This window comes from Pinus tabuliformis, chromosome J, assembly GCF_031772625.1.
Source record: "Pinus tabuliformis cultivar Carrire ecotype Pingquan chromosome J, CPIR1, whole genome shotgun sequence".
Lineage (NCBI taxonomy): Eukaryota > Viridiplantae > Streptophyta > Pinopsida > Pinales > Pinaceae > Pinus > Pinus tabuliformis.
Window position 1 is genome coordinate 1,190,931,083 of NC_142295.1, and position 25,452 is coordinate 1,190,956,534.

General features: G+C 40.4%; 1 protein-coding gene across 4 annotated transcripts in view; it reads left to right on the forward strand.

Annotated features, from left to right (window-relative positions):
• Positions 1-25,452, forward strand: part of OVA9 (glutamine-tRNA ligase, putative / glutaminyl-tRNA synthetase, putative / GlnRS) — a 159,808-nt gene that overhangs the window by 52,895 nt on the left and 81,461 nt on the right. The window lies entirely within an intron of this gene.

Below are 25,452 nucleotides of genomic sequence, written 5' to 3' on the forward strand. Positions count from 1 at the left end.
CTCTTAATACAGAAGCCCAAAGGTCTTAATAGTGAAGATATCTACAACAACAATAAAGGAAGACAACAAAATTTTCAAATGTGAAGATTGCATATGGATCGACCTCCATCCATGGAGGCATCTATGACCAGATTAACCAGCTGAAATACTTGTTGGGTTGCTTGTTGATGTTTGTAGCTCAGGCAGGTACTTTCGCACAGGTCTAAGTGTCTAGACATGTGGAAGTCACCTAACTATCCTTCAACCTTATCAATTATATATATATTTTGAGAAAATGCAAAGATTATTTGCATTAGTGAATTAGGTAATGCAAAGATTATTTGCATTAGTGAATTAGATAAATCTTGACCTTTGATTTGAATTGAAGTTGAGATATAATCTTCACCATCAATCACTTTGGAGATTATGGTTGTGGATTTAATTGGTGTGGAAAAAGTCGTGATAAAAGAGGTAAAGTCCGATTTTTTGGGCTAGCTGATTTTATCGGCTGACTTTTTGGCAATATTTTTGAAAACAAAAAAATTGCAATTTTATCGGGAGTCGATTGAAAAAATCGAGAAGCCTGTCTAGGCCGCGGATAAGTGAGGGAAACAGCCGAAAAATCACTCATTTTTCACTCTTCTTTCTGCCATTCGTCCTTGTGGAGAGAGGAGGTGTTTGCCATTGCCCAAGAGGAAGAGATTTACTAGTTTTGTGGTGTGGATTTGGAGATTTGTCCACTGCTCAACGTGAGAGACTCAAGGTGCCGATTTGTTGTTGCCAGGGATGTATTTTAATTTCTCTCTCGGTCTTTGTTACACAAATGGCTTCTTAAATCTTTCTATTAGTTTGTTTTTAGCTTACTTTTACTTAGAAATTTGAACCAAAACATTGTTTAGGATCTAGATTGAATCAAAACTTCAAAATGTTTAGATTGTTTACATGTTTCAACTTTCAAGAATAAAAAATTCAAACCCTTGTTTAGTGAATCTGAGTGTGTTCAAGTGAGTGAGAAGAGGCATTTAAAATTTAAAATCAACAATTACATTTGTTTTTGCTTCTTATGTGATGGGCAATTTTTATTTTTTTTGTGCCCATGTTCAAATTCAAGTTCAAAATTTCAAACAAAATGTCGAGGAATTTGGACCCTATGTGGGAATATGGTGAACCTGATCTTATACCTGAATCTCGGGTGGTTAATAGAATGTATTTGACTTGCATGTTGTGTGGCAATCATATGTTAGGGGGTGTCAAGAGATTAAAATTCCATCTAGGGCAAATTTCGGGGCAAAAATAGAAATTTTCCCAAATCCATCTCCAGAAATCATCTGACAGGCCATTAAATCATTGATGGATAAAGAGGAGGGCAAAGAAGTTAGGGCAACGATAAAAAGCCAACTTGTAGGGGCCTCAGGAGTGGGGGGGAAGTGAGAGTTGTTCTTCAATATCACATTCCACACCCACATGTCCCAACCCCTTAGTTTTCTCATTTTTTTTGTTCCTAGAACCACACTTGGTGCACAACCTGGCATCAAATCGACACTTAATAAAAAGGAAAAGGCTGTAGCTGACAAGGAACCACACTTGGTGCACAACCTGACATCAAATCGACACTTAATAAAAAGGAAAAGGCAGTAGCTGGCATGATGTTCCTTTCAACATTGCCAAGACCAACCCATTCTTCCAACCTATGTTTGATGCTGTTGCTGTTGTTGGCCCGGGGTACAAAGCCCTACCTTTGCAGAGTTGAGAGGGCCTCTTCTTCAAATGAAAAGGCTAATTGTACTGTTAGATTGGAGGAGTTTAGGGCATCATGGGAACACACTGGATGAACAATCATGTCAGATGGTTGGACTAACTAGAAGTGCAGGACCCTTCTTAATTTCTTGGTTAGTTGTCCCAAGGGGACAATGTTTATGAAATCTGTTGATGCATCTGCACACATTAAAGATGCATGTTTATTATGTGAGTTGTTGGACATCTTCATTCAGGAAGTAGGTCCACAAAATGTTGTCCAAGTCATAATAGACAACACTGCAAATTATGTTGCTGCTGGCAGGTTGCTTATGGAGAGGTATCCTAACTTGTTTTGGACACCTTGTGTTGCTCATTGTATTGACTTGATGATGGAGGATATAGGTAAGATTCCTTTTGTGAGGGATATTGTTGAATCATCCAGGAGCATAACAAAATATATATATAATCATGTATCTGTGTTTAGCTTGATGAGAAGATTCACCAACAACAAAGAGTTGGTGCGTCTTGCCATTACATGATTTGCCACTACTTACATATCCCTTTAGTCTCTGTTGAATTCTATGTGGGATGTGAAGAGCATGTTTCTTTCACAAGATTGAAGTGCTTTATCTATTAGTTGCAAACCATAGCGAGAGGGCTTATGCATACTAGTTTCATATGATCGAAGCTTTTGAGCAGGATTAGAGGAGGTGTATACCATTTTAAAACCTTTGGTAAGGGTTCTTCGGTTGGTTGATGGAGACAAGACCGCAATGGGCTACTTGTATAAGGCCATGGATAGAGCCAAAGAAGCCATTCGTGCCTATTATGAAGATAAGGGAGATGAGGGGTTAGAGAAACAACAATTGGTATTGAGAGTGATTGATGAGCGATGGAACAATACCCTCCATCGCCCCATTCATGCCAGAGGTATCTACCTTAACCTTGCATTTTCTAACTCCCGTGGTTTCAGATTTGATGTCGAGGTGATGGATGGATTCCTCACTTGTGTTGAGAGGATGGTGGTATCTGAGCAAGAACGTGAAGAAAGTTCTAAAGAAATGGAGGTATATAGGATGGGAGGTGGCACATTTGGTTTTACCATGGCTATTAAGAATAGGACGACCAAAATCCCAGGTAAGCTTCAGTTTGTTTCAACTTTCAAATTTCATAATTCATTCTCTTCATAATTTGCTTCAAGTTTAGAATTTCAATCTTTTAGCTTTTTTTTTTTTTTTTTTTATGTTTCTCATTTTTCTTTTAACTTGTAGATCAATGTTGTGAAAATCGCGTTAAAATGAAAAAATTGCAATTTTTTCCCTTTGCCGATAAAATCACGATAATTAAACGAAAAAATCGCCGGATTTTTTTTTTTGCCGATTTTTATTGAAAAAATCGTGATTTTATGAAAAAATCGCAATAAAAACGAAAAAATCGCGATAAAAACTTAAAAAATCGCTGAGGGTCGTGACATCATAGTTTTATAACATTTTTTTGGGTTTTTTCATGCAATTTTTTTTTTGAAAGAAACAAATAATTTTTGAGTGGGGCAGCTTAATGATCAAGTCTAGGCCCTAGTATGGATATGCTATTCATGGTAATGTTAAATTCTTAAAGTAAAAGTGACATTCTCCTTAATCTTCATTTTCATCCTTTTATTTAAATTTTTAACATTACCATGAAATGACTCAGGATGTTTGAGAGTGGTTCCAGCCTCATTGGATTTCATATGGAGAAAGTAGAATTTTAGATTTCATTTAAAATCTAGCAGACTTATCAGTTTTTTCAGGATTTCAGGATTGGGAGATTGTAATGTTTCCAGGTGACACCACCTGCCCGGGCTACCCCTACCACCAGTAGAGGACGTGGTCTACCTCCTATAGCTCCTACTTCTAGTTCTTCAGCTTCTAGAGCACATCAGACTCCACTGCCATCTCCACCAGCACAGGCACCAGCATTTACATCTAGAGGGAAAGGGAAAGCTGTGGCATTTTCTCGCAAGAGGGGCAGAGGAAATCAATAGGATTAGACTTTCATTTTATTGTATATGACATTATGACATGATGAGATACATTATCATATTTTTTGTTGATATTTTGAGGTTGAGTTGGGACTCAGGATTCAGGACTTACTATTCAGGACATGATTCAATGTTATGTGTGATTTTAGCGCTAGAAATGATATTAAACATCTTATATATTAGTTTTTTTTATCATATTTATGTGTCAATGTATTTATTTTATGTTGTAGATGGTTTAGATATTAAAAAAATTGAAAAAAAATGAATATTTTTGTACCAAACGATTTTTTCCTGATTTTTTCCGATTTGTTTCCCGCGCCGATTTAATCTCGATCACGATTTTCACAACATTGTTGTAGATGCTTGGTGGACAAGTTATGTGGTAGAGTACCCCATCTCTAAAACCTTACCATTTGAGTGCTCATCCAAACGTGCAAATCCTTTGGGTGTGAGCGCAATTGGAGTGTATTTGACAAAATACACAACAAAATGCGGAATAGGTAAACAAATTTCGAATTCATTTTATTATTTTTAATATTTAAATTTTCTAAGTACTAATTTGCAATCTATGACCCTAATACAGATTGGAGTCGCCTCAATGACATAGTCTACGTCTACTACAATCTCTGATTGTGGGTGAGACAACTTCTAAAAACTCCTGATGTGGAAACCATCTCATCAGACAATATTGATAGCATTGCTGCATCAGGGTCGAGACTGAGAGGTCCGTCATGGACTCGATCCCTGATAGGTTAGGTTTGGATCCAGAGGCACTAGAGGTAGAACAAGTAGTAGTTGCAGGGGAGGGAGAGCCAAAGGTAGAGGACACATGCCACCTCTTTTTTTTTTGCTTCTAGAGGATGACAAAGTCCATTTGTAGCCCCAGGGGTAGGGCCTTCTTCCTCTAGAGGAAAAGGCAAAGCATTCCCTATTCCCGTAAAAGGGGCAGAGGATCTCAGTGATTGATTATTTTATGACATGTAGATGACTCATGATATACATTTATTATTTTTTGTTGTTAATATTTTGACTCTTGAGAGTTGAGACTGAGTCAGGACTCAAGATTCAGGACTTGATTCACTATTTTGATATGTGATATAGCACTAGATTTCATATACATGTTATATATTAGCTTTCTTTTCATGTTTACATGGAAATGCATTTGTTTGATGTTGTGGATACCTTAGATGCTAAAAAAGTAAAAAAAAATGAATATTTTTGCATTTTTCAATTTTGCCGACTTTTTGCCGATTTTTTCAAAAACCTCCAAATTGTAATGACTTTTTCAATTTTTGAACCGTTGCCGATTTAATCCCAAGGTCAAATTTTTCCACATTCAATTTAATTATATCTCAAACTTAGAAAATGAAGGGTGGGCCAAGGGAGGAGACACATTTATTAAGCACAAGACACAATGAGATAAGTGAGGATCTCAGTGATTGGGTGAAGGAGCACATTCATCCCAAGTGTGCAGTGGCCAGAAGAAGACAATGACAGTGTGTGAAAGCAAGACAAATCATTCAAATTTGGAGGTTGTGGTTGTGTTATCGCTCAAACTAGCAGGGGTCCTAGGAGGGCATCCTATATAGCAACTACTAGGTCAAGGGGCAACAATGGAGCGATAACACACTATCACCTAAGCTAAGACTTATTGCTCTTTATGGACTTTCATCGATGGGAGGAGACTTGGTAAAATAAGGATCACTATAATGAATATATCAATGATAGGATGAAAGGTGATTCCCAAGGCCTATTCACAAGAAAGACTCAATTGTATGGATTTCTTGCTGTTGAAATATGTAACTAGGTTCGGTCTTCATAATGGCATATGTAATCATGATTTCATGTAATTGATGTAAAGAAGAAAAATAAAATTATTTTGTTATGCATGAGTCATGGTTTTCATGTTCAAGGAATTTTATTTTAATAGATGAAGCTCCCATTGAGAGCTATTAGGATTGGTCATCAAGTCATAAAGTCTATTGAGTCAATGTCAAATTATTGAAGGCCCAATTGGGCATGTTATACATTGTAAAAAGAGAAGTTATTTTAGTCACAAACCCTCCAAGACCTTGTTGCAAGTACCTCATCAAGTCGGCTTTCAAAAGGGGATGAAGATGATTCTAGAGTGGCAAGACCACCTACCCCATGGCACAAGTCGACTTATTTTCTATGGGAAGATCACTATATATTGAAAGATCTCGACCTCTCTCATGGCACTATTTGACCAAGGATCTAAAATAAGAAGTGCGAGAATCACAAGGAGAATAACCTCATAACCAGCGAGAAGGAAGGGAAGAAGAGTGAAGAAATTTGGGACTGTTTTTGGGTCATCCTCCTCACATGTGTGACAAAAACTAGGGTTTCTGCAGTAGGGTTACACTAGCCTTTGTAGAAGCCAAGTAGAAGGTCACTACAACAATCTTGCTAGCCAATGTTACAAGGAGAAGCCCTCAATTAAGGTGAAGATGAAAACCATCATCAAGATCCATAATTCAACCCACGTGTGATCTTGTAGAAGTTTCAAGCAATCGAGAATTGCAAGACTGTGGAAGAAGGCCGAAATACTAGAGTAGCTGAAATTTAGTGCTAGAAGTCAGTTTGACTATTGTTGACTTGGGAAAGAAGAAGAAGCAGTGAAGAAGGGTCTTGTGACTTGGTCTTGGAAAGGTTGATAAGTCAAGGGTCTTGGTCTTGGAATTTGTCACTTGAAGTTTCTATAAGAAGAAGAATTCGTTTGGGTTTTCCTCTCAAGTTGGAGAGGTTTTAGCCCTGGCTGATTGCCTACATCCTGTGTCTCTTGTCTCATTATTGTTTATTGTTTGGTAGCTGTTTGATGAAGAAGAACACTATAATAATTCAGAAGAAGAACCTAATCTAAAGAAGTAAAAAGTATTCACAAGCAGTGATCATTGCTAGAGAAATCACCTTTTGTTTCATGCCCTAGATTTCTCAACACTTGCTTGGGAAACAAGGTGGTAGGCTCTCTAGGAAGGGCTAAAAGGATTCTTGAGGCCAGGGTTTGGGAATGTATCTTGAAGAGATGTTCTTTAAGCCTAGAAATCCTTATGGAGACTTGGTCTTTATGTGATCATTGCGGAATTGGAGTTATAAAGTTGTAGGACAACGCAGGACCAAGTGGGCCCAAAATTAGGTAAAGTGGGATTGGTCACTCAAGGGGGGGCTTCACCAAATTGCGGAAGAGAAGGGAATCAATGGGCAAATCTTCTTGGAATAGAATGCAATGATCCAAATGAGGTCAATAGCCAAGGGAAACCTAGGGCAAGAAATGGTCCTTGAGTTAGGGCTCGCTATATCTCGAGATCCCATCGTCGAATTTGCTTCAAATTTGGAGGGCCTCTAGAGCAAACTTCAACAATTGATTCCCTAAGTGACCTATGTAGGCTAGGCCTAGAAAAAGAGGGAGGTGAAAAGAATAAGCGTTGAAAATTATCACCAATGGAGGATTAGTGCCTTGTCCTTTGGGAGAGATGGAGTCAAGGATAATTTGTAGTTTGGAATAGATTCACTTGGTCAAGGAGGCCTTGAAAACAACTTCGCATGGCATTAGGGCATGAGAGAAGCAACTTCAAGGTCTTTGCACTTCGATTTGCAATATTTGATGGCTTGTCAAGACAAATTATCTCTAGGAACATTCACTCGTTCATACATGGCCCATAACATGATGCAATGATATAAAAGATCAAATTCCCACAATTTCGCATTAGAAAAGTAGTAAATTTTAACCTAGTATAGCGAAAATCCTAGCAACATGCATGTGACAAAAGTAAATAAGAAGAATAACATTAAAAGAACACTTGCATATAATAAAGAGTATATACAATCATCAAGATATGCCAATAGAGAAGCTCCAATGCAAAATGAAAGAGATCCAAACATGAAAATTCACCCATTCATCCAAACTCGTCCTCCAAGAAGGATAGCGAAATTCTCACAAGAGGAGATAACCCAATCCAAGTAATAATGATCAAAATGAATCATCTCATTTCTATTTATACACTTTCTAAGGAGATCAATTTAGCTAAATTGGCCTAATTGAGCCCTTAAAATAAAATAATGTGCATAATAACAATACTTTTGGTGACAAGCCCACCAAATAGCTCAATAATACATGAATAAGCCTCTCAAGAGGGCCAAATGATCAATAAAGTGAGTTGTTGGGCCTTTGAGCAGGCCTAATCAAGTCCAAGGGGTGTTATGATGTGGAAATGGACTCCCAACATAGTGGACAAGGGGTTGGCCCCTTTTTTCAAGCAAGAACTTGTGGTGCTCCCAAGTAGGTGTGGGGGCACAAGGACATCCTCATGGGTCTCCAAGTGGATCGAAAATGCCTGTAGACCATCTGTAAGGGCTAGGATGGTGATGTTAGCCCTCCCTCTGTTGTGAGAGACATCCTTTAGACCTTGGAACATCTGTCGAGTGTATGGTGCAAGTTTGGAGCTGGCTAGGAATTGTGAACTAGGTTCATCATCCTCATCCAAAAAGGTGGAACACGAGCAATCAATGATTGGTGCTTGAGATCCATGAAGTAATATCTGCTACGGTGGAAGATCATGGTTCTCAACGCTCACCCTACAAATGCTAATGTGGCTCTCTAGAGGGCTAGGACCCCTTATAGGGAGACCAAGCTCCAAATGAAGACCCACCTGCAATCCTGCATAAGATCCAACACGTCCCTTACTCTCCAATAAAACAAGTCATTAGAATACTCAAGTAATAAAGCTTACAAGTCATGGGATCAATGGGGCACTTCATGGTGGCATGCCCTTCCATAGTGGGCTTTGGCATGTACAAGTCTCTTCAAGCTCAATAGGGGGTTAACCAAGGACCTTAGTTGGTGGTTTCAACGTCTAAAGGGGGTGACATGTCCATGGTACATCCTTTAAGTGGTAGGTGGCAATTGATATAATAATGGAATGGAGTGGGGATCAGGGGAACATCTAAACCACATGTTAAGGTTCATGGGTAGCTATAATAAGGGAAGCCCACACCTGGGTATGTGAGTGTAGGAGGAAGCAAATCATGGTGCATGAGTTACCCCGACGTTTGTTTTTCCACCCGTCTTCATATGCCTTTTGCCTTTGATTGATTTTTCTTCATAACTGCTCGTGGCGCTAGTAGATGGAGAGCATAATGTGTAATATGTAACAGTGGATATCCCTTTGAGGTGGGGCCGTTCATCGCCCACCAGGGGTTGGGACAATCACAGGTTACTTAATGATGGAGAGAGCTCAGGAGGGCTTATAGGAACGAGTGTGATGGCCATGGATAAGGGGTAGAGCTCATGTTTGGCTATTGCCCACGTGCTAAATTTGTGAGTCCCGACCATCTTTTGCATTTTGTGGTACATTTCTTGTTGAGAGTGTCCAAATTATGCTTTTTATTTTCTTTTTAGCTGCATCAACCTCCGGGGCACCGTTCCAGGACTGTCCCAAGGTGTGGACAAGGGAAGCGGGGAGGCCAACCCTATATGGACCCAATAGACACATGTGGACCCAGATGGGAAAAGAGATGCATGGGGCTAAAATGAGTGGAAGGGGAGTGATTTAGGTGGTATCGGGAAGTGAGAGCGCACAACCAAAATCAAGATTTCCCATGTAGTGCCAACCCTAAATCTAATGGCTAGTAAAGGAGATCCCACGAGACTAGGATACAAGGGTAACCATGAAAATGGGCAACGAAGATAAGAATACAGACCTAACCCACTCTTTCTGTCGAATCCCCCCACCAATCCATGCCCAAAAGTGCCCATGAAAAGTAAACAAAATTACTCAACCAAACCAATGAAAAGCCATAGCTTTGGGGTCGAGAGGCCCACCTTCAAACATACATTCATAACAGATGGGCGAGGGACCACATAGCTAGTTAAGGTGGCAGAGAAAATGGCATATCAAGCTATATGGGGGCTGCAAGGGGCTGTTGGCTGCCGGCTGAGGACCATGCAGGAGAAATTTTTTCTCTTATATACACTACCCACAGGTGGTGGGTTATATTTTTTGTCATCCATCTCGATGCATTTGGTGTGGAAAAAGTGGAGGAATCAACTCACGGGACCGTTTTTACTGGTGGGACCCAGTTTGGCGAAACGAGGTCTGAAACCTTCCAGGAGTGTTTTGAGGCATCAATCAACGTTTTTTTGGGATAAAACTTTTTTTCCATTGCGCCAAACCTTTCATGCTATTCTACACGCAAAGATCTTTCCAACGGTGCAAGAAGCGAGTCAATCAGAATCTGTATGCAAAAGTTATGCCACTCAGAAGTTGACCTTCCTGTTTCACACCTATAGTTGAGGAGGATGCCGCGTCAACGCCCATTATTTATGGAAAGGGGGCTAGCCACGTGTTTGTGATGTAAAAGATTCTATAAGAGTCTATATTGTAACTCCAGTTAAGAGTTGATGTAGTCAAAATTAACCACTAGTAGGCTATCGGGCTATGTTATAACCACACAACTAGCAGGAATAGACGTTGCATTCTTTCGAGAGCATTTTGTTCCATAGTTGAGTAAAGATAGCTAGGAGAGATAGGAGGTAGAGCACACAGAGAGGATCTGTGCACTGTAGCAGCCCACGGGCCACAGGCGTTACTTCATTGTACCTTCAGCCATATTTCAAGACAGAGAAAGAAAGCGAAGCGACCTCACCTTCTAGTCGGGTTTTCTTTCGAAAGGGTTTCCTAAAGAGCACATCTTGTGTCTTGTGTGTGTGTGTGCTTATTTTATCATTCTCTACTTTTCTGCATAATTTCCATTCACATGCATGCATTAATTACAGTTAAATCCACATATCTTAAAGTTTAATAAACTGTAATAGTGTAGAATTTTCAGAGTTTTAATATAATATTCTTAGATCTGTTGTGACGAAGAGATCTATAATATTTCATCCACAAAGAGATGGGTAGACAGAAGTAGTCAACAGGACTTTGGTGCAACTTCTGAGGGGATACAACAGAAGCATCCGAAGACCTGGGATGAAAATCTTGGATATATACAACATTCTTATAATAGAGCAGTCCACACTTCTACAAGAAAGTTCCCATTTGAGACTTGTTTGGGATATTTGCTACCTTCACCTTTGGATATTGCATATGGGACGCAAGGAGGAGTGAGGGAAGATCTTATAGTAGATGCTTTGAGGGCTACAAAATTTATAGAGAAGATTATACAAAGCCATCTACAGGTACAAGAAACATTGTAGAAGTCGTAGGAGAAGTATAAGACTAGGCATGATCAATACAGAACAGAGAAATCATTCAAGGTGGGAGACAGAGTATGAATACAAACTAAACAGGGAGAGGCTGCAAGGGCTTGGTAAGAAAATCAAGGCTCTAAGGTATGGTCCCTTTGAGATACTGGAAAAGGTGGGTGATAATGCTTATCGACTCAGTTTACCACCATATATCCGCATTTACTCTGTTGTGAATGTAGAGAATTTGAAACTCTATGAGCCTTCCATGCTTGATCAGGAAGAGGAACAAGTCCTACCTTCTGTGGAGGATTTGGCACCAGATGCTCAGGCAAAGTTGATAGAGGATGTAGTTTTGTAGAAGAGGTCCAAAACTACAAGATAGGGGCAGCATGACCTTAGGCAGATTGGGTTGAAGGGACAACTTCCATGCAAAGCTAAATGGTACACCAGAGAGAAGGTGGAGGAAGAATTTACTCACTTCATTTCGTAAAAGCTTTTGGGGACCAAAAGCCTCCCAAAATGGGGAGGTGTGATCCAAATTGGATCATTATATTGTTTGTCATCCATCTCGATGCATTTGGAGTGGAAAAAGTGGAGGAATCAGCTCACGAGACCGTTTTTACTAGCATGACCTAGTTTGGCGAAATGAGGTCTGAAACCTTCCAGGAGCATTTTAAGGCATCAAACGATGTTTTTTGGGGGTAAAACTTTGCCGCTTTAGCCTGCCACCTTTTCATGCTATTCTACTGATCCAGGTGGATGTTGGTGGCCACCCACCTATCCCACTTGGACCCCCACAATTGTCTCTTTCAGCTTTTTCAGTTTCCTTAATTGTAGCACAATTTACTATTTTTAGTAGTTTTTTCAGGTCTTGAACTTCTAGAGCCGTTTTGAGGCCCTAAACGACGTTTCTTTTGGAAAACTGCGAGCAACATGGGTCCATGGACCGATGTTACTCATTCCAAAGTTGTAGTCCTCAGATAGATCTTTTTAACGAGGTATTGTGCCCGTCAAACAGAGATCGTATGCCAAAGTTACGACCCCGGGAAGTTGATGTACCAATTTACCCAAAACGGGGCCCATAGTTTGGCGCTTCATCTCCTAGGGTTAGGGTTTTTGATGTTTAGGGTTTTCCATTGTTTCTCAACAATAAATAGGCCTTCGAGCCTCATTGTAAGAGTTCAGGGGCATGTAGCCGCCACATCTCTCCTCAGAGATAAGCTACCATCGCCTATGCTAGTTTATTTCCGTTTCTGTTTGTAAGCATATTTCAGTCTTTTACATTAATGAAATGAAGTATTATTTCTACTGCATCTCTGTATTTATGGTTATCTCTGTAATTTGTTGTGTTCCTGTTTAAATCCGGATCAGTGGTATCAGAGCGGTCTGTTCTTTCTTTGTTTTTCTTTGCATGTCCCCAGCGAGGTCGGGATATAAGGAGCTAGGGCTTGAACTGGGCGAACCTTTGCAAGACTAGCCTCACAAATCCTGACGGCCTCCCATGGCAGATGAAAATAAAGACGAGGGGGCAGGAGATCCTATCAAAACCTTGCTCGAAGAAGCCCTCGAGCGACAAAGGAATGCGATGATGGAAAACTTTGCCCAGATCCTTCAATGGCTACCCATGGGCAACGCATCTACTTCCAGCAACTACTTCGGAAACGCCACACCCTTTAAGGTGCAATTTAACTTTGAAATCCCCATATTCGAGGGTCAGATAGATGCAGCTGTCATAGATAAATGGTTAAATTTGCTAGACGGGTATTTTTCTGTTCATGATTTTTCCAGATGGGAAAAGATTACTTTCGCTCTTCTCAAAGTAGCCCCCCACGTTAAAGACTGGTGGGAAACCTACTGTGAGCAAAAGGATGAAAGTACGAGCTCATTGTTTTCAGCCGCACCCACTTGGAATTCATTCTGGGATGCCATCAAGGAGCAGTACTACCCTGTCAAGAGCTATGAGGACAAATACATCAAGTGGACCACGCTGCGGTAGGGAAGGGACCAAGATGTGTTGGAGTTCACAAATATTTTTCATACCCTTCACACAAAGTTGGGTATCAAGGATTCTGAGCTACGTTTGGTACTCAAATACCGTGGCTGCTTACATAGGTATGTCCAAGATGAGATGGAGTTCTTAAACATCTCCTTACTCGGCATGACATACCGATACACCGTCAAGATCGAGCAGAAGTTTAAACAAAAGAAGCGAGACTTTGGATCTGCGAATCTGAAGAACAAAGTACAAAGCCAAGGCGGGGTGACCTAAGACAACCCGTCGAAGCCGCAAGAAAAGAACAACACCACAAAGTCAAAGAAGGACACAGGAAAGTGGTGTGAGTTCCATAAGAGCCCCACTGATAACACAACCGAGTGTCGAACCAAGCAATCGCTGGTGGCCAAGTTGAAGGCTTTAGAATCAGATGCATGTTTTGACCCTAAGTCAGAACCCGACAAGGGGAATGACAAAATGTAGCAAATCATTGATGTGGAGCCCAACGCCACTGTTGCCACCACCAAGGTCTAAAAGAATGAGCCCGAAGATCCAGAGGAGGGGGAACGCCTTTTCCACTAATTGATGTGGGTGAAGGGTTTGCCGCTGCAATTCATTATCAACAGTGGCAACCAAAAGAACCTCATTTCAGCAGAGGTCGTGAAGCGGTTGGGCCTACTGACTACACCACACCCACAACCGTACAGTATTGAGTGGCTTCACCAAGGACGAGATCTCCGAGTCCGCCAGCAATGCCGCCTTCCCTACAACATCAAGCCTTTCACAGATGAGGTATTGTGTGATGTTGCACCTCTTGATGTTTGTGATGTACGATTAGGCCAACCATACTTATGGAGGTGACATACTATGTATGAGTCAAGGCTTCGCGCTGTTATTATTTCTTTGGGTTATTCATTATACAGGATACCAAAGGTAGCCCCACCTACCTCCACCTCTTTGATCACTGCTAAGAAATGTAGCAAGCTCATCTCCTAGACTAGGAAATTCATTTTCTGTCTGGTTCGCCCCAAAGTAAGGGGAAGATCGAAGCCACATCCATGACCCTCGCGAAGGGTTCCTCCACGCAGAAGCAGAAGCAGGTGGATACAGTCATGAAAGAAGACAGGGACATCTTCTCCTCACCCATAGGGGTACCGTTGCACTGTCAGGTCAAGCATTCGTTCGATCTGACTTCTGGAGCACCTCTACCCAACGGGTCGATCTATCGCCACTCCATTCTGGAAAATGCCAAGTACAAGCAGCAACATGATCAACATCAGGTACCACACAAGTTTCAAGTGGGCGACAAAGTCTGGTTGCATCTACAGAAAGAACGCCTTACAAGAGCCCATCAGAAGCTCAGACCACTCCGATATGGTCCTTACACTAGTACCAAGGCTGTGGGAAACAATGCTTTGGAGCACAACATTCCCCCATTCCTTCACTTGCACCAAGTGTTCAATGTGGACCGCCCTCGACCAAGCTTCCCACCATTACTGGACACATCAGAGGTTGCAGAACAACTCACCAGGGACCAAGTTCAACAGAAGTTTCCTCATCTCATGGAGGAACTCAACGCAATGGGGACCATTGCTTCCTAAGGGGGGAGGAATGATCCAGGTGGATGTTGGTGGCCACCCACCTATCCCACTTGGACCCCCACAACTGTCTCTTTTAGCTTTTTCAGTTGCCTTAATTATAGCACAATTTACTATTTTTAGTAGTTTTTTGGGTCTTGAACTTCTGGAGCCGTTTTGAGGTCCTAAACGATGTTTTTTGGGAAAACTAGGAGCAACATGGGTCAATGAACCAATGTTGCTCATCCCAAAGTTGTAGTCCTTAGATAGATCTTTCTAACGAGGTATTGTGCGCGTCAAACGGAGATCGTATGCCAAAGTTATGACCCAGGGAAGTTGATGTACCAATTTACCCAAAACAGGGCCCATAGTTTGGCGATTCATCTCCTAGGGTTAGGGTTTTGGTTGTTTAGGGTTTTCCATTGTTTCTCAACAATAAATAAGCCTTCGAGCCTCATTGTAAGAGTTCAAAGGCATGCAACCGCCACATCTCTCCTCAGAGATAAGCTATCATCGCCCAAGCTAGTTTATTTCCGTTTCTATTTGTAAGCATATTTCAGTCTTTTACATTAATGAAATGAAGTATTATTTCTACTGCATCTCTGTATTTATGGTTATCTCCGTAATTTGTTGTGTTCTGTTTAAATCCGGATCATCTACACACAAATATTTTTCCAACGATGCAATAAGCACATCAATCAAAGTCTGTATGCAAAAGTTATGCCACTTAGAAGTTGACCTTCTGGTTTTCACAAGATTCTGAGTTAGCTCCCATTATTTATGGAAAGGGGCTAGCCACGTGTTTGTGATGTAAAAGACTCTAGAAGAGTATATATTGTAGCTCTAGTTAAGAGTTGATGTAGTCAAAATTAACCACTAGCAGACTATCGGGTTGTGTTATAACTAGGCCGCTAGGAGGAAGAGGCATTCCATTCTTTCAAGAGCATTTTGTTCCATAGTTGAGCAAAGATAGCTAGGAGAGATAGGAGGTAGAGCACACAAAGAGGATCCGTGCACTATAGTAGCCGATGGGCCACAAACATTACTTCTTTGTACCTGTAGCCATATTTCCCGATAGAGAAAGAGAACGAAGTGGCCTCACCTTTCAATTGGGTTTTCTCCTGAAAGGGTTTCCCAGAGAGCATATCTTGTGTCTTGTGTGTGTGTGTGTGCTTATTTTATCGTTCTCTACTTTTCTGCGTAATTTCCATTCGCATGCATGCATTAATTATTGTAAATCCATAGATATTAAAGTTTAATAAACTGTAATAGTGTAGAATTTTCAGAGTTTTGATATAATATTATTAAATCTGTTGTGACAAACTGTCCAGTGGAATATCCACGACAGTTTATGGATCACCATACAACAGGGTGAAGGGGCTGTTTGGTCTGTACAGGTCACATTAACAAGTAGCAAGTGGTTTGTGGATGATTTATAGATTTTTGGGAGGGCTGCACCGCTTGGATAGGTGCCAAGTTAATTCCCAGAGTTTTGCTGTAGCTAAATTGTTCTTTTAGTAGGCTATTTTCCCTGTAAGGACCGCTTGTATGTTTGGAAATTTATTGAATGAAAGACAATTTTTGAAGGGCAAATATTTCTGTGTATTTTTTTGTTTGAAAAATGGCTGTTTTGTTTTCATTATCTTATTTATTTATTGGCCAGCTAAAATCCCTGTGGTACTTTTTATTTAGTAAAGGTGAAATTTAAATTTGAAAATCAGCAAGGAAATTTTCTAGGAAATAATTAGTCACTTATTGGGGCTAGTAAATTAACATGGTATCGAAGTTTCTCTGAAGAGGAGGAGGCCGATTTCCTTGTTAAACAATAGAAATCCAACAATACATTCTTGTGAGTGCTAAAATGAATTAGCACAAAGCATACTTTTGTTCAGGTCTAGAAATGGTACTGATCAATGTCAAGTTTGAAGACAAATTGTATGGGGTTTCTAACTTCCCACCCTAGAAGGCAATGGTTACCTTGATGCTGAAAGGGAATGATCTTTGAGAGATTTTTGATAATGTGATTAACCACCAATAGATCCAACACTGTTGGCAACCCATGAAAAGATGACATTAAAGATCGACAAGTCATTATTGTTGTTGTGAAGGATCACTTGATCCCTCATTTGGTGGAAGAGAATATAGTCAGGGGAATGTTCAAGGCTCTAGTGCACTTATTCTGGAGTGATAATGTGAACTGGAAGATGATCTTAAAGAGCAAGTTAAGATCGACACATATGTTAAGATCAGACAATATTACTGACGATCTTATGAAGATCACCTAGATATGAGATCAACTTGTAGCCATTGGAGAGAAAATGGAGGATGCAGAATTAGTGAATGTGGCACTGAATGGTTTCACCAAATTATGGGAATCATTTGTCAAGGGGATCTGTGCTCGGCATAGTTTTAAAAACTGGCCAATTTGAACTGGAAACCGGTCAAACTGACTAGGTTGAAATGGCCAAAAAACCCGGTTGAAGGGTCCATTTCACCCAAATTTCACAAAAGCCGGACCAAACCGGCCGATTTATGATGGAACCGACCGATTTATGGTTAAACTTGCCGGTTTCATCATAAATCAGCCGGTTTATTGCCAAGGCAGCTATAGACCCCACCAAATGCAGTTTTGTGAGTTTTGACGCTGTTTTGAGGGAAATTTGGGGTTGGTTTCTTCCAAAAATAGTCCCTCCAAGAAAAGCATGCCTGCCCTCTCATTTTCTTGACACATCTCAACCCTAGAAATGTTTGGCAATTAATGGTAATATTAAATTCTTAAAGTAAAAGTGACATTTCCCTTATTTTTCATTTTCATCCTCTTACTTAAATTTTCAACATTACCATGAAATGACTCTGGATATTTGAGAGTGGTTTCAACCTCATTGGATTTCATATGGAGAAACTAGAATTTTAGATTTCACTCAAAATTCAGCAGACTTAATGGTTTTCAGGATTTCATGGTTTGGGGTTTTGCAATGTTTCCATTTGATTCTATAATGTGTGAGGGTATGAGATTGGCATTTGATCAAGAGCATAAAGCCCTTTAAGATCCTTGATGTTTGTGGCATTGATTGTTGAACTTTGTTGATGTTGGTGGTATTGATTGTTGAACTCCTCAACCATGGCCTTATCACTCAAAGGAAAACCACTGGTTCGACATGCTAATATTTTTCTACCAAATTATAAGGTTGAGGAGATGAACCTTCTCTGAAACCAAAATCATTGGTTAGGCATGTTAAACTTTTTCAATTGTTAGCACGTTATAAGGTTGAGCAATCCAAGTCTGAAGACTTTGAGCTAGATGATGTTTATGTATCTCTTGTTGATGATCCCATTTCTAGTAGCACTGAATCAATGATGATTTTCATGAGTGACCATGTTGATAAGTGATTTGTAGTTTTGATGTCTATTTTTGCTACTACCACTACTAAAGTTGTAGAGGAGTTTTAGGAGTCCTCAAACTTTGAGCCATATTATATATGTAGCTTATGTTGATGATCTCTTGTCTAGTAGTGGTGATGAGTTTGATCATAATGAGGAGTGATCATGTTGTTGATCATTGATATGTAGACTTGTAGTAGGTTAGTGGACCCATAGCTTAGAGCATTGTTTTCATATTCTAGAGGCCATATAGAGCCTCATTGATTATGTATTTGGTTGCTGATATGTATTGCACTCGGTGTCATTTTGATATATTCACCTTTACATGGTATATAAATGAGCAAACCTTGCATATATTGTCTCTATTGGTTTGGAATCATGGTTTTAAGTCTTAAAAATAGTTTTTTTATTATTAAAAACTAATTATTTGATGTATTTTTTTAAAGGCCAGTACATTGAGATCCGACTAGACCCGGTTTGAAACCCAATTTATTAGGTGGACCAATCCGATCACTGGTTCCGATTTTTAAAACTATGGCGCTTAGGAGCACCTTCCCAACTGGGAGAGGCTTTGGGATGATTGCTTCCATGAAGAGGTTGACTCTAAGGCAACAAACAAGGAGGTGGAGAGGAGAACTTGGCCTTGGTTAGGCCAAGAAAGGAAATGAAAGGGGTTTGGCAAGAAGGGTAAAGTTAGGGGGTCAACCTCATAGCCGGGCAAGAAGGACTTGAGTAAAAAAAGAAGGGAGGGGGAAGTCATAGTAGGCAATAACATCAACAAAGACACAACTTAATGAGTTATAGCAAAGTTCGAGAAGGGCTTCTTGTTGGTCTCCTGCCTGGCTACCAACACCATCACCTCTAGGATTTTGTTTGGTGTTGATTTTCTGGAGCACATACTAGAAATTATTTTCTTCAAAAGATGACTACTTTCAATGATTCAGTTAGCATTTTCACATATCATTCATTCATAATCATTAAGCAATTATACAGAGGAAAATTCAACCATTAAAACCATGAAAGAACAATAGAGAAATAACCAAGATACCATGAGACAAAGACACAAAAATTTGGCTTGAGGCCAGGGAAAAACCCGCGAGGGGAAAACCCGCGAGGGGAAAACCCAAAAATTCTTCCTTATGCGAGAGAGAGAGAGTTCATAGTTCATCAATACATCAGAGACAACATTAAAAGAATAACCAAACCAATATCCAAGAATAAGACAAGACCCCAAACCCTCCTCCTGAAATTTCGACCCTCCATTTCAGACTTCTTCCTTTGTTGGGTCAGAGATAAGCAAGACAAAGTCGATGTGTGCAAATGATGGAGGAAGGCTCCTTTCTATAGTGATCAAAAGGGGTCGAGTGGGTGCCTTCTAAGGGCCCAACCAACCTAAACAAAAATATGGCTGATTTGAATATTTTAGGAGGGAGAAATATAAATCAAAATTTTCAATTTCTCTCACATGATGAGAAATAGTGACCATGGCTACGATTTTCAACACTTGGTACTTGGTTAATGGTTCATCATGCTACGTGATAACAATGTGAGAGCCTTTTAGTCATTTGATATAGGAAGACTCAAATTTACTTGTGGATCTTGGCAACGGTGCCAGGTATGTAGTGAAGGGTGTTGGAACTATCATGTTCCAACTCAAGGTTGGAGGGTACCTGGAGGCTAAGGAGGTGCTATATGTGCAGGGTTAAGGAAAATATTGGTTTCAATCTCAACTATGCAGGACAAAGGATTTGTAGTGATGTTTTAGAAGGGATATGTACTCATATGTTCAGAGGGAGCTAGTCCTAACACAACTGGGGCCATTGGGATTAGTCAATTCAATCTTTACATGTTGTAAGGGAGACCAATACGGGCCTTGGTACATAACAATGGCAACTTGTGTGAGTTGTGGCATAGGAGGATGGGACATTTGCTCTTTAGGGTGTTGTCAATTCTAAGGGAGATTGTCATTGTTAATGTTTATAGCTTGGACAAGTGCTTTGTATAGGTTAGGTGTCAAGCATGTAGAAGATGTTCAAAAGCCCTGCTTAGGTAATTGCATGAGTAAGTGATTAATATGATTTATTTCCTATGTATAACATGGGAAAAGTACATTAATTAATTTAATTATTTAAGTGAATTGGATCTAATCTCTACCGTTGATCTCAAGTAAGGCGTATGTTCTAATCCTAGCCATTCATCACTTGGGAGATGAGGGTTAGGGATTTGGCTTAATGAAATTCTAAAATAGGCCTAAGGAAGAGGTGAAAGACACATTGTGATTGAGAAAACAATTTTCTCAAGAAGTGAGAGACTCAAAGACTGAAGAGAAGGGAAAGTTCTGTAGTGTGGTAATTTTGGGAGAGGAATTCAAGGAGGTTGAAACCAATGATAAGTCAAGTTTTCTAGCCAAGGGTTTGCATAGAGGAGGAAGGCTGAATTCATTAGTGTGCAAGGAGGTCATATAGGTGAAGAAAAGGAGGTCAGTTTATAGTTGGTGTTGAGTTTTCCAAGCCCAAGATTTTTCTAGTGTGTTGAATTTCTAGTGGGTCGAATTTTTTGCTGTTTCTTGTGGTTGATTTTTTATTTATTTCTATTGCAAATTCATTTGTGAAGTTAAATACTCGTGTTTTTATTTTCAGTTGTATTAAGAATTTTATCAAGCAAAATAATTTCTGGATTTAAAATAATTATTGAAGAAAAATAAATAAGATCTAGTATTAAAAGTTAATAGTCATTGGTCTCCCATAGTTCAACATTGAGCAACAGGGCATATGCAAAGGGTGTGCACTCGGCAGGAATGCCAAGGCTGCTTTTCGAAGCAACATGACTAGGTCCAGTGGAATCTTGGATCTCGTTGATTCAAATGTGTGTGGACCGATGTCAGTGGCACCATGGGTCACTATATTATGTCACGTTCATAGATGACTATTTAAGGAAAACATGGATCTTCTTCATGAAGACCAAGGATGAGGTCTTGAGGTGGTTCTGGGAGTTCAAGCCCAAATGGAGAACCAAATATAGAAGAGGATCAAGGTCTTGAAGTGAAATTATGGGGGAGAGTACACCTCCAATGACTTTAAGGATTTCTGCACGGAGGCAAGGATCAAGAGGGAGATGACAGTCTTGTACAAACCTCAGCAGAATAGGTTATGAAGAGAAAGAACCAATCCATCATAGTAGTTGCCAAGGAAATGATTCATGACGAGGAATTGTGTATGTTTCTTTGAGAAAATGCATGCAACACAATAACTTATGTTCAAATTAGTATTCCTCACAGGATCTAGGGGGACAAGACTCTTGAGGAAGCATTCATAGGGGTGAAGCCAAAGATAGGGTACTTTCACATCTTTGGTTATCTGGCATACATCCATGTTCCAGTGTAAAAGAGTACGAAGCTACAACCTTTAGGAGAGAAGGGTATATTTGTGGGGTACAATGACACTTTAAAGGCATACAATATTTTCATTCTAGCAAGGAGGAAGATAGTGGTTAGTAAGGATGTGAAGTTCGAGGAGGATATAACGTCCAACAAGTCTCATGAACCACTTCGTGTGACGAAGGTTGAGGAGCAAGAGGCTTTGAAGGATGAGCAATGATCATTGACTACTTCTAGTTCAAGGAATTAGACTTTAGGTGGGGAGGAGTAGTGAGCAACAACTACCAATTTTGTTTAGAGAGCTCGACGGTTTGAGCAGACATTGAGGGTTGCTAAGGAAAATTTGGAGGCTCCTAGGAGCACATTTAGAGTGAGTAAACCTCCGAGGAAGTTCCTAAACCATGTCACACTTATGAGCAACATTATTGATTCCAAGTCTTCTAGTTTTCAAGATGTAGCATACCAACAGGTTTGGAGGGATGCCATGATAGAAGAGTAAAACTCCATTATGAAGAATGATGTATGGGATATAGTGCTAAGACCGAAGGACAAATCAATTGTGATTTCTAGATGGGTCTTCAAGATCAAACATGCTGCAGATGGTAGCATAGAGAAGTATAAGGCGATGTTTGCGACGAGAGGGTTCTCCCAGAAAGGGGGAGTGTGTGAAAATTCCTTGAATGCAATTAACTGGAGATTTATCTTCCAACTATTAGCAACTTATTTGTATTTTGAAATAATATGTGGCAAATAACGATAAATTCACAATTGCATTTTTCAGAATAAAATGGTGCAGAAAATATAAAATACAGAACTAATTAATAGATGCACACACACAAAATATAACACTGTCATTTTTGGACAATTGCCCCTAGAAAAACCATGAAGGGAAAACCAGTGCAACAAATGAGGGTTCTGTTATTTCTTCAACAAATTCAAGAGTACAATAGTCTTCCTGCCAAACTGGCAACTCTCTGGTAGTCTTCTATTGAGAAAATAAACTGGAAGACACCCTTGTCTCCCTCTACAACTAATCTGACCTCTCCTAGCTTGCACACACTCTCCCTAGCCACTCACACTGCAACCTAGAAATGCGCATAGCCTGGTTGAATAATTTCGTACAACCCTGGAAATGCCTCCAGGTGAGACGCCTAGCCTCACTTTTCCACTGAAACCCACTCGCTTTGCCTTTGGGACACTAATCCAACAAGTGGCAATTGAAACATGGCCCTTTCAGCAACTTGTATTGGGTAAATTGGCTAACTCGCACTAGTTGTAGCGGCCCTCTCTGCAGATGAATTAAGGAGGAAGTTGTTCTCCACTATACTGATTTGTTCTCTGAAGTAGACGAACTTGGCCCTCTGTAGAGTCTTTGTGAGTATATCAACGACTTGTTGCTTTGTGGGAACACGCTGTAGCCGAATTGATCCACGCTACTGGTGTCGGACATTTGTGATACCTCCTTCCTTCACATCTTCCAGCTGATTTGACTCCCTGTCATTGGAAATCATTGTGAAGAAACTCACTTTCCACCCTGCTACTGCACGTACTCTGATCTCACACTATTGATGCCTCTATGCTGGAGTCATCACTGCACTTGTGTGTACTGATCTCTCAGAACTTAATGATCAAGCTTCCATAGGGATTCTCCCTCTGAAGCTGGACTCCCTCTGAGTCTCTCATCAATTTGCTGTTTCACAGCAACTGGCTCTGCAACTGTCCCTTGAGTCTTTGATTGTGCCTCCTTGGCTTTGCATTGTCTCTCAAGTATTTGGTTGCGCCTTGCTGACAATTTTGATCCTCCTGCTACTGAAAATACATGGGCTGCTGTAGCAAAGGTATTGGTCTAGCTGAGGAATCTCCTGAATAATGTCTGGATCTGACCTACTGATCAAGCCCTCTATGGCTAGATCTAGACCTCTTACTGCTCCTCCCTCGGACCCTGCCCAATCTCGCATACTAGAGTAACATGCTCCTCCCCCATCTTAGGATAATGTTGCAGACATACCGAACTCATCCTCCAATCTGACGGATAAGTCATCAATCTTTGCTGAAGCTGCTGTTTGCTTCCTCTTCTTGTCCTTCTTCCTCTTTGGACACTAGGTGATGTAGTGACTAAACTCACAACAACCGAAGCACTTGACCTTTGACAGGTTCTTTTTCTTCTTCTTTCCTTTAGAGTCTTGTCCTTAGCTGTGACCCTTCTTCTATTTTCCTTTTCCTACAAGAGCGATGTTTACTTCTTCAGTGATGTTTACTTCTTCCTTCTCTACCTTCAATCCCTTGTCATTGCTGCTGGTAGTATCATCTATGAGACTGAGCCTCAACTCCTCTTGAGTGAAGTCACTCCATAGGCGCTCCCAACTAGGAAGTGTGTCTCGCCTAGAAATCACTTGTACGAATGTACGCCACTCCTTGGTAAACCCATTGAGTGATATGCGCACTAGCTCACTATCTGATGGTTTCTATCCAACAACTGCAAGTTCATCTCTGACACCCTAAATCTTGGTGAGATAGGATGTAACATTCATGCCCTTCTACATCTTGACTATTCTCAGTTTCTTCTTGAGAAACATTTTCCGATTCTTAGATGGATCCTGGTATAGCTTCACGACGACATCCCACATGTCCTTCGCTGTTGCCTTATCTGCAATATGTGAGACGATATGATCTTGAACTGCATTGAGGTCCATCCTCTTGGCTTTGGCTATATCCTTCTTATAGTCATGGGTGCTGGATAGGATCTGTTGGCTCAACAACAACTGCTGTTACAAACTCCTTCAGATCGTGCTCATCCAATAGGAATTAGATCATGGCCTTCCAAATGTCAAAGTTGGAGGCTCCGTCCAACCTGTCCTGATCTCTTAGTATTTTTGCGACCATCTTTGCTAAACTAAAAAACTGGAGAAATAAATTGGGAGTTCTCCTTCTCCTTTCGACAAACTACTTTGTCCTTCTTGTTGCTACTCTTACTCCTCTTGGAATGTGCAGATCTACTACTGGGTAATTTGCCCTTGCCTTTGGATTCCTTCCCAGAACTTACACTGCTTGGTACTTCATTCTTGGGTAACTCGCTCTACCTTCGAATGTCCTTCTCCGACACTAGAACACACATTGTTGACCCTTTAATACTCATTGACTTGATTGGCAAGTTCGCACTGGCAAATTGGTTTGCCTGCTATAGCCTTCTTCTGTTGGAAATTACGACCTCCTTTTTTCCTATTGGAAAATTGGAAACCCTCTAAGAATTTCTAGAAATTCCCTTTGTGTGCTTTTCTATTCATTGCCCTACACTGATCTGCTGCTACAAAACCCTTGCTGCAAAATCACCGTGCTAGATCTGCTCTGTGAAATGTCTGATTTGCTTACCGAAAACCCTGTCCGACAATCTCTATGGCCTGCTTCTATTGCTTTGAGACAAATCGAGCTTTTCCTCTAAACTAGACTGGAAATCGACCTGTTGTCTCTCTTGCAATTTGCATTGCTTGGCTAGGCCCGTGGAGATCTAGAATTTCGTGCTTTAGATCTCCCTTTGAACTACGCAATCTTGATTCTTTCGCTTCTAGAGCCTCTGGTTTGATCTTTATCGCTCTGATACCATGTGAAAATTCCTTGAATGCAATTACTTGGAGATTTATCTTCTAACTGTTAGCAGTTTATTTGTCTTCTGAATTAATATTTGACAAATAACGATAAAATTCACAATTGCATTCTTCGCAATAAAACACTGCGGAAAATATAAAATATGGAACTGAGAAATGGATTCTCACACAAAAAAATATAACAGTGTTATTTTTGGACAATTGTTCCTAGCAAAACTTTGAATGGAAAACTAGTGCAGCAGATGAGGGTTTTATTATTTCTTCAACAAATTCAAGAGTACAATATTATGCCTGCCAAACTGACAAGGCTCTGATAATCTTCTATTGGCAAAATAAATTGGAAGACACCATTGTCTCCCTCTACAACTGATCCAGCCTCCCCTAGCCTACTCGCACTCTCCCTGGCCACTCACTCTCTCCCTGGCAATTCGCACTACAACCCAAAGATGCGCACTGCCTGGCTGAATAAATTCGTACAACCTCAGAAATGTCTCCAGGTGAGACGTTTAGACCCTCTTCCTCTGAAACCCACTATCTCTGCCTTTGGGACACTGATTTGACATTTGGCAACTGAAAAGTG